Here is a 13,433-nt window from a genome sequence, read left to right on the forward strand (position 1 = left end):
ACAAGGGACCTGCCCCCTGGGGACTCATGTCAGGTACAAGGGACCTGCCCCCTGGGGACTCTGCCCTCAGGTACAGGGACCTGCCCCCTGGGGACTCTGCCCTCAGGTACAGGGACATGCCCCCTGGGGACTCTGCCCTCAGGTACAGGGACCTGCCCCCTGGGGACTCTGCCCCCAGGTATAGGGGACCTGCCCCCTGGGGACTCTGCCCTCAGGTACAGGGGACCTGCCCCCTGGGGACTCTGATCTCAGGTACAAGGGACCTGCCCCCTGGGGACTCATGTCAGGTACAAGGGACCTGCCCCCTGGGGACTCTGCCCTCAGGTACAGGGACCTGCCCCCTGGGGACTCTGATCTCAAGTACAAGGGACCTGCCCCCTGGGGACTCTGCCCTCAGGTATAGGAGACCTGCCAAAGAAGCACACAGAGAATTTCAGCTCACCCTTCTTGATTGACCTCCATAGGTTTTGATCAGTCCGAGCACGGAAAGGAGCTTCTGCTACAGCTCTCGGGAAACATTATTAATCAGGAGGACAATGAGTAACATACCAAAACACATTAGTTCAAATTTAGTAGCTCTTTTTATTTATTGCCATAAAAATTAAACATAAATACATAGGTCATTCTTACAAAATCATGTGAATCACTCTAAAGTGTTAATTATGACACAGGGTGGAGTATCTCAGACTAAAGGTATTAGACGGACAATGAGGGATCACCACACTGCTTATATGCTATGTGCCTGTATGATCACCGAAATAGGTGTACATTCCCTCCCACTCATATTGCCGCACTCACAACATATGCTGTGGTTAACTGAAAAAAATAAATAAACCGCCAATTGCAATCTGTCAAACACAGTATCCACAGCACATGCTGCAGAAAGCTTAATGCCTCATTCATGTACAAGGAAGATAGCTTAATTTACCCATAATATGGTGAGGCGTCCTCCTCCAGCCTGTGTCAGAGATCCCCAACGCGCGTTTCGCGTGCAAAGTACTTTGTTAGTCACGGACAATCTCTTTTAACTTGTTCTATGTGTAATACTACCTCAATTATATTTACTGTAACTTAACTGTTAATACAGTTGGTATGTAACTAGGGTTGCATTGCCATAGTCTGTTTGACTTGCTGGGATTTGTAGTGCTGTGCACCACCAGAAGGAGAAGTTGATACCATGGTATAGTGGCATTTATACATTTCTGTTCCATGTTGTGTTGAAATAAACTGAGATTACTATTCCGTATGCTTTGCACAGTGTGTGTGTGTACAGTGTGTATACAGTGTGTGTGTGTACAGTGTGTGTGTACAGTGTGTGTGTGTGTGTTTGTACAGTGTGTGTATACATTGTGTATGTATACAGTGTATGTGTGTACAGTGTGTGTGTGTACAGTGTGTATACAGTGTGTGTGTGTGTGTACAGTGTGTATACAGTGTGTGTGTGTGTGTACAGTGTGTGTGTACAGTGTGTGTGTGTGTTTGTACAGTGTGTGTATACATTGTGTATGTATACAGTGTATGTGTGTGTAGTGTGTGTAGTGTGCGTGGAAGGCTACTTTCACACTAGCGTTGTTGTTGTGTACGTCGCAATGCGCTGTTTTGGAGAAAAACGCATCCTGCAGAATTGTCTGCATGATGCGTTTTTTCTCCATAGACTTTCATTAGCGACGCATTGCGACGTATGGCCACATGACGGATGCGTCGTCTTTTGGTGGACTGTCGGCACAAAAAAACGTACCATGTAAGTTTTTTTGTGCGTCGCGTCCGCCATTTTCGACCGCGCCCCCTCCTCCCCAGACTTTACAATGGGGCAGCGGATGCGTTGAAAAACTGCATCCGCTGCCCCCGTTGTTCATTTCTTTCACAACGTGCGTCGGTACATCGGGCTGATGCATAGCGACGGCCCCGCACCGACGCTAGTGTGAAAGCAGCCTTAGCATAGTGCTTGCAGCACGCCTTTATTTTTACGAATTACAACCTTATACAGCACCAACATATAGCACAGCACTTACTAATTCAGAAAGGACGTGTACAAAAAACGGCAAATATTACACAGTAATACAGGTGAGGACTACAACCGAGTAGCACGGGCCTGATCACAGGAGCCGACAATCTGAGGAAACAGCAATGCTAAACACAGTGTGTCCTGCTTCACTAGAGACTTATACAGCAGGTGTATCATGAGGCTGTCACTGTACAGGCAAAGAGCGGGAACGAGGACAGAGGAGAATCTAGTTTTATTTAAAAAAAGAGCCGGACTGCCCATCACTACTGTAGTAACATGATATCGTTCACACGTGGGCCGTCGCCTTTAGGGTACGTTCACATTTGCGTTGTGCGCCGCAGCGTCGGCGCCGCAACGCACAACGCAAACAAAAACGCAGCAAAACGCATGCACAACGCTGCGTTTTGCGCCGCATGCGTCCTTTTTTTCATTGATTTTGGACGCAGCAAAAATGCAACTTGCTGCGTCCTCTGCGCCCGGAAGCGGGCGCCGCAGTGACGCATGCGGCGCAAAACGCAAGTGCACCACATGTCCATGCGCCCCCATGTTAAATATAGAGGCGCATGACGCATGCGGCGCCCGACGCTGCGGCGAGGACCGCAATAGTGAACGTAGACTAACAGATGCTCCTATTGGCACTTGGCGTTTTTAGAAGCTATAAGTATCTGTTACCACAACAAAGATTCTGGCACTGAGCATTTTCTATGGAGGGTTGTTGGTGGGATATTTAAAATGTATGAGGGTCTCTGTGGCATTTATCATTATCTGTCCAACTAGTAAGAATTCCTGGTCTCTGTGACCCTCATTTATTTTGTGATATTCCCTGGTTTCAATTTTAATATTTTAATGTGAAATAAATTATTTCATTTTAAATCTACATTATTTGGATTTTTTCCTCCATGTTTCTCTAATCTATACACGGGGGATTGGAGGAGTCCTATGTATTTGCAGGGTGTTCTGACTCTTTTGGACCTTTGATCTGTAGAACGTGTGCACATGGCCGAACGCCTTTGTTGTGCTGAATGCGCCATGTTGTGACTTGTGGGAGGATCTGGCGGCTCCTGTGTGCTGTGTCCTTCCTGATCCTCCAGATCACTTTGGACGCGGTTTTCTTCCTTTGCTGCCGCCGTTGTCGCCTCTTGGGGTCATATTACCTCAGCACTGCGGCAGGTTTAGGGCAGTGTTCCCTTATCCAACATGGCTGCCGCGGTGTCAGTCCCTATGAGCGCGCACTCCCCGGGTCCTGAGGTGACTCTGAGTCCTATGACGGATGGTGACGTCATGGCCGGGGGTCTCCCAGGCTCGGCTCCCGCCAGTCTCTGTGTGCTCCTCCCCCCTCACTGTGGCCACGTGCTCCTACGTCCAGGCCTCTCTCTCACCACTTGTGCGCTGCCCTCCGGTCTCGGGCAGTGTTCTCACTGTGCGGCTTCTCCCTGTGGCCGCTGTGTCCGGTGGAGCTGACGTCTGTCCGGTCCCGGTGGAGCCGCCATTAGACTCGTGAGCAGGTAATCCCAGCCGCCCATCTGTCTGTGCCCGGGGCCATGTTGTGTTCTGTGAGGAGGCGGAAGGGCCAGGACCGGTGCTCGGCCTCCATGTGCCTGTATACAGAGGGCCGCACACCGCGTGCCTGTATACAGAGGGCCGCACGCCATGTGTCTGTATACAGAGGGCCGCACACCGCGTGTCTGTATACAGAGGGCCGCACACCGCGTGTCTGTATACAGAGGGCCGCACACCGCGTGTCTGTATACAGAGGGCCGCACACCACGTGTCTGTATACAGAGGGCCGCACACCGCGTGTCTGTATACAGAGGGCCGCACACCATGTGTCTGTATACAGAGGGCCGCACACCATGTGTCTGTATACAGAGGGCCGCACACCATGTGTCTGTATACAGGGGGCCGCACACCATGTGTCTGTATACAGGGGGCCGCACACCATGTGTCTGTATACAGAGGGCCGCACACCATGTGTCTGTATACAGGGGGCCGCACACCATGTGTCTGTATACAGGGGGCCGCACACCACGTGTCTGTATACAGAGGGCCGCACACCGCGTGTCTGTATACAGAGGGCCGCACACCATGTGTCTGTATACAGAGGGCCGCACACCATGTGTCTGTATACAGAGGGCCGCACACCATGTGTCTGTATACAGGGGGCCGCACACCATGTGTCTGTATACAGGGGGCCGCACACCATGTGTCTGTATACAGAGGGCCGCACACCATGTGTCTGTATACAGGGGGCCGCACACCGCGTGTCTGTATACAGAGGGCCGCACACCGCGTGCCTGTATACAGAGGGCCGCACACCGCGTGTCTGTATACAGAGGGCCGCACACCGCGTGTCTGTATACAGAGGGCCGCACACCGCGTGTCTGTATACAGAGGGCCGCACACCGCGTGTCTGTATACAGAGGGCCGCACACCGCGTGTCTGTATACAGAGGGCCGCACACCGCGTGTCTGTATACAGAGGGCCGCACACCGCGTGTCTGTATACAGAGGGCCGCACACCATGTGTCTGTATACAGAGGGCCGCACACCATGTGCCTGTATACAGGGGGCCGCACACCACGTGTCTGTATACAGAGGGCCGCACACCATGTGTCTGTATACAGGGGGCCGCACACCGCGTGTCTGTATACAGAGGGCCGCACACCACGTGTCTGTATACAGGGGGCCGCACACCACGTGTCTGTATACAGAGGGCCGCACACCATGTGTCTGTATACAGGGGGCCGCACACCATGTGTCTGTATACAGAGGGCCGCACACCATGTGTCTGTATACAGAGGGCCGCACACCATGTGTCTGTATACAGGGGGCCGCACACCATGTGTCTGTATACAGGGGGCCGCACACCATGTGTCTGTATACAGGGGGCCGCACACCATGTGTCTGTATACAGGGGGCCGCACACCATGTGTCTGTATACAGAGGGCCGCACACCATGTGTCTGTATACAGAGGGCCGCACACCATGTGTCTGTATACAGAGGGCCGCACACCATGTGTCTGTATACAGGGGGCCGCACACCGGCCGTGTAGGCTTCAGTCCCTGGAACTTCTGTGTATTTTATTGGGATTTTCTATGGTGTGAAGGAAATAATACAGGAAGGAGGAATAATAATTCTACAGCTCTAACTGCACATTGTGCCGCGCATTAGTGTTCAGCCCCTTAGTCTACGTTCACATTTGCGGTCCTCGCCGCAGCGGCGCCGCATGCATCATGCGCCCCTATATGTAACATGGGGGCGCATGGACATGCGGTGCACTTGCGTTTTGCGCCGCATGCGTCCCTGCGGCGCCCGCGTCCGGGCGCAGAGGACGCAGCAAGTTGCATTTTTGCTGCGTCCAAAATCAATGAAAAAAAGGACGCATGCGGCGCAAAACGCAGCGTTGTGCATGCGTTCACATTTGCGGTGTGCGTTGTGTCGCCGACGCTGCGGCGCACAACGCAAATGTGAACGTAGCCTTAGTCAGTAGTAGCACTTTATAGGACCACCTAACTCTGCAGTCTATGGGGGGGGGTCTGTCTCTCCCTCCTTTCTCTGCAGTCTTTTGGGGTCTGTCTCTCCACCATTCTCTGCAGTCTTTTGGGGTCTGTCTCTCCCTCCTTTCTCTGCAGTCTTTTGGGGTCTGTCTCTCCACCTTTCTCTGCAGTCTTTTGGGGTCTGTCTCTCCTCCTTTCTCAGGCTATGTTCACATTTGCGTTGTGCGCCGCAGCGTCAGCAATGGAACGCACAACGCATGCAAAACGCAGCGTTTTGTGACACATGCGTTCATTTTTTGCATGATTTTTGACGCAGAACAAACTGCATCATGCAGCGTCCTCTGCACCCTGATAGTTGCGCCCAAATGACGCATGCGTTACAAAACACAAGACAACGCATGTATATGCGCCCCCCATGTTAAATTTTGGGGCGCATGATGCGTCGCTGCGGCTGCGCCCGACACTGCGCCGCACGACGCTAATGTGAACGTAGCCTCTGCAGTCTTTTGGGGATCTGTCTCTCCTTTCTCTGCAGTCTTTTGGGGTCTGTCTCCTTTCTCTGCAGTCTTTTGGGGTCTGTCTCCTTTTTCTGCAGTCTTTTGGGGTCTGTCTCCTTTCTCTGCAGTCTTTTGGGGTCTGTCTCCTTTCTCTGCAGTCTTTTGGGGTCTGTCTCCTTTCTCTGCAGTCTTTTGGGGTCTGTCTCCTTTCTCTGCAGTCTTTTGGGGTCTGTCTCCTTTCTCTGCAGTCTTTTGGGGTGTCTCTCCTCCTTTCTCTGCAGTCTTTTGGGGTCTGTCTCTCCAGCTTTGCTCTCTCTCTCTCGGTGATATTGGATGGAGACATCTGTGATCAGCGATTTTCCGCCTTCTCTCAGATTCTCTGGATTTGGGTCTGGACGGTGACGGCGCCGATCACACACAGAATTTCCTCTGATATAAAACCAGGGACGTCAGACTCAAATAACTGAAATTAACAACTTGTACTGAGTCGCGTCCAACCTGCAGATTTACGTCTACAATTGACCCAAGTTTTTCCTTCTCATCAAATGACGATGAATCTTTTCATACGGAAGCAAAAGTAAAGAAATTGTCCCAGGAACAAAGTTTATTTTAATTCATAGATCTTACACTGATCCTGAATGTGTTCGCTCTATTCTATGTCAGCAAGCAGTTTGTAATGGTAATCCGCTTATTCAGCTTACTTTGCTTGTCCCTTAAGGGCAGTATACAAAGAGAAGAGTAGGCGGCCTAGGACTGATTATTATTATTATTATTATTATACATTTTTATAGAGCCATTTATACCATGGCGCTTTATATGTGAACAGGGCAACCATAGACAAGCACAATAAAAATGAGCAATACAAAGCACACACAAGTACATAAGGAGAGAGGACCCTGCCCGCGAGGGCTCACAGTCTACAGGAGATGGGTGAGGATACACTAGGAGAGGATAGAGCTGGTTGCGCGGCGGTTCAGTAGACTGAGGATCACTGTAGGTTGTAGGCTTGTTAGAAGAGGTGGGTCTTCAGGTTCTTTTTGAAGGTTTCCGTGGTAGGCGAGAGTCTGATGTGTTGGGGTAGAGAGTTCCAGAGTATGGGGGAAGCACGGGAGAAGTCTTGGATGCGGTTGTGGTAAGAAGAGATAAGAGGAGAGAAGGAGATCTCGTGAGGATCGGATGTTGCGTGTAGGTACCGTAGGTATCGGGAGACCATGTCACAGATGTATGGAGGAAACAGGTTGTGGATGGCTTAGTTTGTCATAGGGTTTTGAACTGGAGCCTCTGGACAATAGGAAGCCAGTGAAGGGCTTGGCAGAGCGGAAGGGCAGGAGAGTAACGGCGGGGAGACAGGTGGGTTAGTCAGGCAGCAGAGTGTAGGATGGAGTGGTGCGAGAGTGCTGGAGGGAAGGCCAGAGAGTAGGAAGTTGCAATAGTCGATGCGGGAGATGATGAGGGCGTGCACTAGTGTTTTTGCAGTTTCTTGGTCAAGGAATGCACGGATTCGGGAAATGTTTTTGAGTTGGCAGGAGGAGGCAAGGGCTTGGATATGTGGCTGGAAAGAGAGGGCAGAGTCGAGGATCACCCCGAGGCACCGAGCGTGCGGGACTGGGGAAAGTGAGCTGACATTGATAGATAGGTCTGGTGGAGGGGTAGAGTGAGGGGGGGGAAAGATGATAAATTCTGTTTTGTCCATGTTCAGTTTTAGAAAGCGAGAAGAAAAGAAAGATGAAATAGCGTACAGACATTGTGGGATTTTCATCAGTAAGGAGGTTATGTCAGGTTCAGATAGGTAGATCTGCGTGTCATCGGCGTAGAGATGATACTGCATACCGTGGGAGTCTATGAGCTTTCCCAGGCCGAAGGTGTAGATGGAGAAGAGTAGGGGTCCTAGAACTGATCCTTGGGGAACATCGACAGACAGAGGGCAAGGTGAGGAGGTGGTGTGGGAGAGGGAGACACTGAATGTCTGGTCTGATATGATGAGATCCAGGATAGGGCCAAGTCTGTGCTGCCAAAGAAGAGAGAAATTGTAACAAGGGAATGGTCCACAATGGCAAAGGCAGAAGACAGGTCCAGGAGAAGGAGGATAGAATAGTGTCGCTTGCTCTTGGCGGTTAGTAGTTCATTGGTGACTTTAGTTAGGGCAGTTTAAGTTGAGTGATGCGGTCGGAAGCCAGATTATAACTGGTATAAAAAGGAGGAGAGGTGGGAGGACAGTTCAAGATGGACATGCTGTTTGAGTAGTTTTGAGGCATAATGGAGAAGAGATGTTGAGCGATAGCTAGATGCAGAGGATGGGTCGACGGCAAACTTTTTGAGGATGGGAGTCAAAGAATCAAAGTCTTAGGGTACCGTCTCACAGTTGCACTTTTGTCGCTACGACGGTACGATCCGTGATGTTCCAGCGATATCCATACGATATCGCTGTGTCTGACACGCAGCAGCGATCAGGGACCCCGCTGTGAATCGTACGTCGTAGCAGATCGTTTGGAACTTTATTTTGTCGCTGGATCTCCCGCTGTCATCGTTGGATCGGTGTGTGTGACACCGATCCAACGATGCGTTCGCTTGTAACCAGGGTAAACATCGGGTTACTAAGCGCAGGGCCGCGCTTAATAACCCGATGCTTACCCTGGTTACCATCGTAAATGTAAAAAAACAAACAGTACATACTTACATTCTGGTGTCCGTCAGGTCCCTCGCCGTCCGCTTCCCGCACTGACTGACTGCCGGCAGTACAGAGCACAGCGGTGACGTCACCGCTGTGCTCTGCTTTCACTTTACGGCCGGCAGTCAGTCAGTGCGGGAAGCAGTCAGCGAGGGACCTGACGGACACCGGAATGTGAGTATGTACTGTTTTTTTTACATTTACGATGGTAACCAGGGTAAACATCGGGTTACTAAGCGCGGCCCTGCGCTTAGAAACCCGATGGTTACCCGGGGACCTCGGCATCGTTGGTCGCTGGAGAGCGGTCTGTGTGACAGCTCCCCAGCAACCACACAACGACTTACCAACGATCACGGCCAGGTCGTATCGCTGGTCGTGATCGTTGGTAAATCGTTTTGTGTAACGGTACCCTTAAGCAGAAATGAGAGGAGAGGGAGGAGGTGCCGGGGGACTGAGTAGATAATTGAAAGTGTTGAAAAGCTGTTTAGAGTTGCAAGACAGGGAAGATATGAGAGATGAGAAGTAATCTTGTTTTGCGTCAGTGAGCGCGGACTTGAAGCTAGCAAGGGACTTGTGGTGAAATGTGTGTGTGTGTGTGTATATGTATATATATATATATATATATATATATATATATATATATATATATATATATATATATATATGTAGGAAGCATATGTCTAGGGTTATAAGTGTGACTAGTGATAATGTAGCATCTGTCCTGAAGGCAAGTCGCACCTAGGTGTTAATATGTACTTCCTTGGGACCAGTAAAGGTACCTTAACACGAAGCGACGCTGCAGCGATAGCGACAACGATGCTGATCGCTGCAGCGTTGCTGTTTGATCGCTGGAGAGCTGTCACACAGACCGCTCTCCAGCGACCAACGATGCCGAGGTCCCCGGGTAACCAGGGTAAACATCGGGTTGCTAAGCGCAGGGCCGTGCTTAGTAACCCGATGTTTACCCTGGTTACCAGCGTAAAAGTAAAAAAACAAACAGTACATACTCACTTGCGCGTCCCCCAGCTTCTGCTTCCTGACACTGACAGAGCTCCGGCCCTAACAGCACAGCGGTGACGTCACCGCTGTGCTTTCACTTTAGGGCCGGCGCCCAGTCAGTGTCAGGAAGCAGACGCTGGGGGACGCGCAGGTGAGTATGTACTGTTTGTTTTTTTTACATTTTACGCTGGTAACCAGGGTAAACATCGGGTTACTAAGCGCGGCCCTGCGCTTAGTAACCCGATGTTTACCCTGGTTACCAGTGTAAAACATCACTGGTATCGTTGCTTTTGCTGTCAAACACAACGATACACGGCGATCTGACGACCAAATAAAGTTCTGAACTTTATTCAGCGACCAGCGACATCACAGCAGGATCCTGATCGCTGCTGCGTGTCAAACTAAACGATATCGCTAGCCAGGACGCTGCAAAGTCACGGATCGCTAGCGATATCGTTACAAAGTCGTTTCGTGTGAAGGTACCTTAAGACCTCTGTCTCCAAATCTCCCCAGGAGGTCTGGCTAAGGCCGAGAACAAAGGATCACTTGACACCTCTGAGGTCTTGGAGGGGAGATGCTAATTGCGGCTTGAAGGTTAGCTATTCCTGGGAACCATCTCAGAAATGTCTCCAGAGGAAAATAATATGTATTCATTAGTGGCGCGGCCGTGGCCAAATCAAACAGGCAGCAGTTATGATATTGGCCTGAGGGGCCGGTCTAGAAACCTGACCTTAGACCAAAGTTAAAAATTTAGGCTGCAGACAGAGAATTGTGTTCACATGTGAGGGCAGCCTGAGAAGCTGGTGTGATCCAATCTATATTCACCCCCCCCCCCCAGGGAGCAGAAGCAGACTACGGGTACTGTCACACAGTACAACTTTGGACGCTACGACGGCACGATCCGTGACGTCGCAGCGTCGTATAATTATCGCTCCAGCGTCGTAGACTGCGGTCACACGTTGCAATCACGGCGCTGGAGCGATGCCGAAGTCCCCGGGTAACCAGGGTAAACATCGGGTTACTAAGCGCAGGGCCGCGCTTAGTAACCCGATGTTTACCCTGGTTACCAGCGTAAACGTAAAAAAACAAACAGTACATACTCACATTCCGGTGTCTGTCCCCCGGCGTTCTGCTTCTCTGCACTGTGTAAGCACAGCGGCCGGAAAGCAGAGCGGTGACGTCACCGCTGTGCTCGCTTTCCGGCCGGCAGGCGCTCACAGTGCAGAGAAGCTGAGACGCCGGGGGACAGACACCGGAATGTGAGTATGTACTGTTTGTTTTTTTTACGTTTACGCTGGTAACCAGGGTAAACATCGGGTTACTAAGCGCGGCCCTGCGCTTAGTTACCCGATATTTACCCTGGTTACCAGCGAAGACATCGCTGGATCGCTGTCACACACAACGATCCAGCGATGTCAGCGGGAGATCAAGCGACAAAAGAAAGTTCCAAACGATCTGCTACGACGTACGATTCTCAGCAGGGTGTCTGATCGCAGTAGCGTGTCAGACACAGCGATATCGTAATGATATCGCTAGAACGTCACGAATCGTAACGTCGTAGCGATGGAAATTTCACTGTGTGACAGTACCCTACCAGTTACATGATTTCTGTAAGTTTATCCTGTTTATTTTGACATTGTTTGCATAAGTTGTATGTCTTTTTATTATCATATTTTTATACCTTTTTCTTATTGTAAGCATTGAACCTTTTGTTATTATAGTATAAACTTTCATAAGTTGAACCTTGAATGTTCTAAAGAATCCATAGCCTTGAGGTTTGTGAGCCTTATGAGTGATAAACATATTTTTATGAGTTATTTCTGGGACTCCTTGCCAGTGTATTCGATGAGTGGTGGCAGCGTGTATGAGCGGGTGTGTGGCCTGGGTCAGTGTGTGATTTATGCTCCCATTACAGCATAGGACAGAGGTTGAATGCTGGACTGAGATTGGGGAGATAGATTAACCCTTGCAGGCGCAACCCCATGTCACGTGTGAGAGCAGGCACGTAACAAATAAGTGACACCACGGAGAAGGGATCCGTGACAGGACTGCTCGTATGCAATAAAGTGTTCGACAGAACAGGATCTCTTCCATATCCGCTTTGGAAGCCCATCTCAGTTCTTTGGTCAGGCTGGTCAGCCAGGGTTACCTGTTGATTGCACGAATTTTGCTGTGCGTGAGGGGGATGGCCGAATCAAGTGTTATTGTTATAAAAGCTGTTATTGTGTTATAAAAAGTGGCACCAGCATCTGTCATGAAAGGACTCAGAGAGTGATTGTAAATTGAGGTGTTTGAGATTTCGGCAAGGGTGAGTGAGTTTTTGGAGTGGGGGTTGCTCACTAGGAGAGGAGAGGGAAGAGAAACTCAGTAGGTTGTGGTCAGACAAGCGGAGGGGTGAGTTAGGGAAATTAGTTAGGGAACAGAGGAGGGTGAAGATAAGGTCCAGCGTGTGGCCATCTTTGTGAGTGGCCACCAAGGGCCATTGAGTGAGGCCAAAGGAGGCAGACATTGATAAAAGTTTAGAGGCAGCTGAGGTGGAAGTGTCAATGGGGATGTTGAAGTCAACCATGATGATAGTGGGGATGTCATCAGAAAGGAAATTAAGTAGCCTTGTGGTGAAGTGGTCGAGAAAGGTGGAGATGGCTTGTTTGGAGCGGGGGGCGGAGGCAGACGGAGTGCACCTCAAACGAGGGAAGAGTAGCGGAGGGTGGTAGGGGAATTGGGGTAAAGGAGCAGGTATAGGACAGGAGCAAGCCAACTCCTCCACCACATTTGTTGGTGTGGCGAGGGGTGTGAGAGATTGAGTCCACCAAAAGAAAGTGCTGCTGGAGAGGCTGAGTCAGAGGGGTGAGCCTGGTTTCTGTGATACCAAGGAAGGAGAGTTTGTTAGTGATAAAGAAGTCATAGGTATACGACAGTTTGTTGCAGACAGAGCATGCTCTCCAGGTAGGGGGACTGGGGGAGTGGAGACTGGATGAAGAAGTATGAGGTTATCAGGGTTGTGAAAACATGTAGAGGATCGTGGCAGGGTGTTAGAAATGAGTGGTGGGGATGTGTTGAGGAGGGCCAGAATTTGGGGATACGTCACTAGCAATGAGGAGTAGACAAAGCGTTAGAAAGTGGGAGCAGGATAGGACATAATGTGGCCATGTGTGACTGGAGAAAAAGGATTGTATGTGGAGGAACAGTTTGGAGGAGGAGTTGAGATGGCTGGGAGGGATGAAGGGGGAAATTACTAGTGCCTTACTAGGTGTTGGGATTACAGGAAATAGGAAGAAATGAAGTAGTATGGGGGTGAAAGTGAAAAGAAACAGAAACATTGTAGTGGTTTTTCTATCCCATTACCTTACAGTCAATTCCAGTCAAATTCGAGAGTCTAATTCAAAGTAATGTACTTCGAAATCTGTAATTTGAAAGATGCCTGGATCAGAATATAGTCTGGATCAGACTCATGGCTCTGAATATATCTGCAGCTAAGAGCAATCAGGTGTGATCCTTGAGGAACTCCAACAGTAAGGGGAAGGAGGAGGAACCAGCAAAAGATACAGTGAAGGATCGGCCAGAGAGATAGGAGGAGAACCAGGAGAGAACGGTGTCCTTGAGGCCGATGGAGCGGAGCATAGTGAGGAGGAGCTGATGATCCACAGTGTCGAATGCTGCGGAGAGATCCAAGAGAATTAGCATGGAGTAGTGACCATTAGATTTAGCTGTTAGATCATTAGAGACTTTAGTGGGGGCAGTTTCAGTAGAGTCTAAAGTGCGGATAC

At 50.2% G+C, this 13,433-nt stretch overlaps 1 protein-coding gene across 6 annotated transcripts in view; it reads left to right on the plus strand.

Annotated features, from left to right (window-relative positions):
• Window positions 1-13,433, plus strand: part of LOC143781301 (uncharacterized) — a 618,193-nt gene that overhangs the window by 154,801 nt on the left and 449,959 nt on the right. For 3 of the 6 annotated variants that reach the window (XM_077267832.1, XM_077267826.1, XM_077267830.1), the window contains exon 1: window positions 2,959-3,510. The exons of 2 other annotated variants lie outside the window; for them this stretch is intronic. The gene's annotated coding sequence lies outside the window, so the exon portion shown is untranslated. Of the gene's footprint in view, window positions 1-2,958; window positions 3,511-13,433 lie in introns of those variants that run through there. One more of the 6 variants, XM_077267827.1, reaches the window with a different exon arrangement.

Source organism: Ranitomeya variabilis, chromosome 6 (genome assembly GCF_051348905.1).
Source record: "Ranitomeya variabilis isolate aRanVar5 chromosome 6, aRanVar5.hap1, whole genome shotgun sequence".
NCBI classification, from domain to species: domain Eukaryota; kingdom Metazoa; phylum Chordata; class Amphibia; order Anura; family Dendrobatidae; genus Ranitomeya; species Ranitomeya variabilis.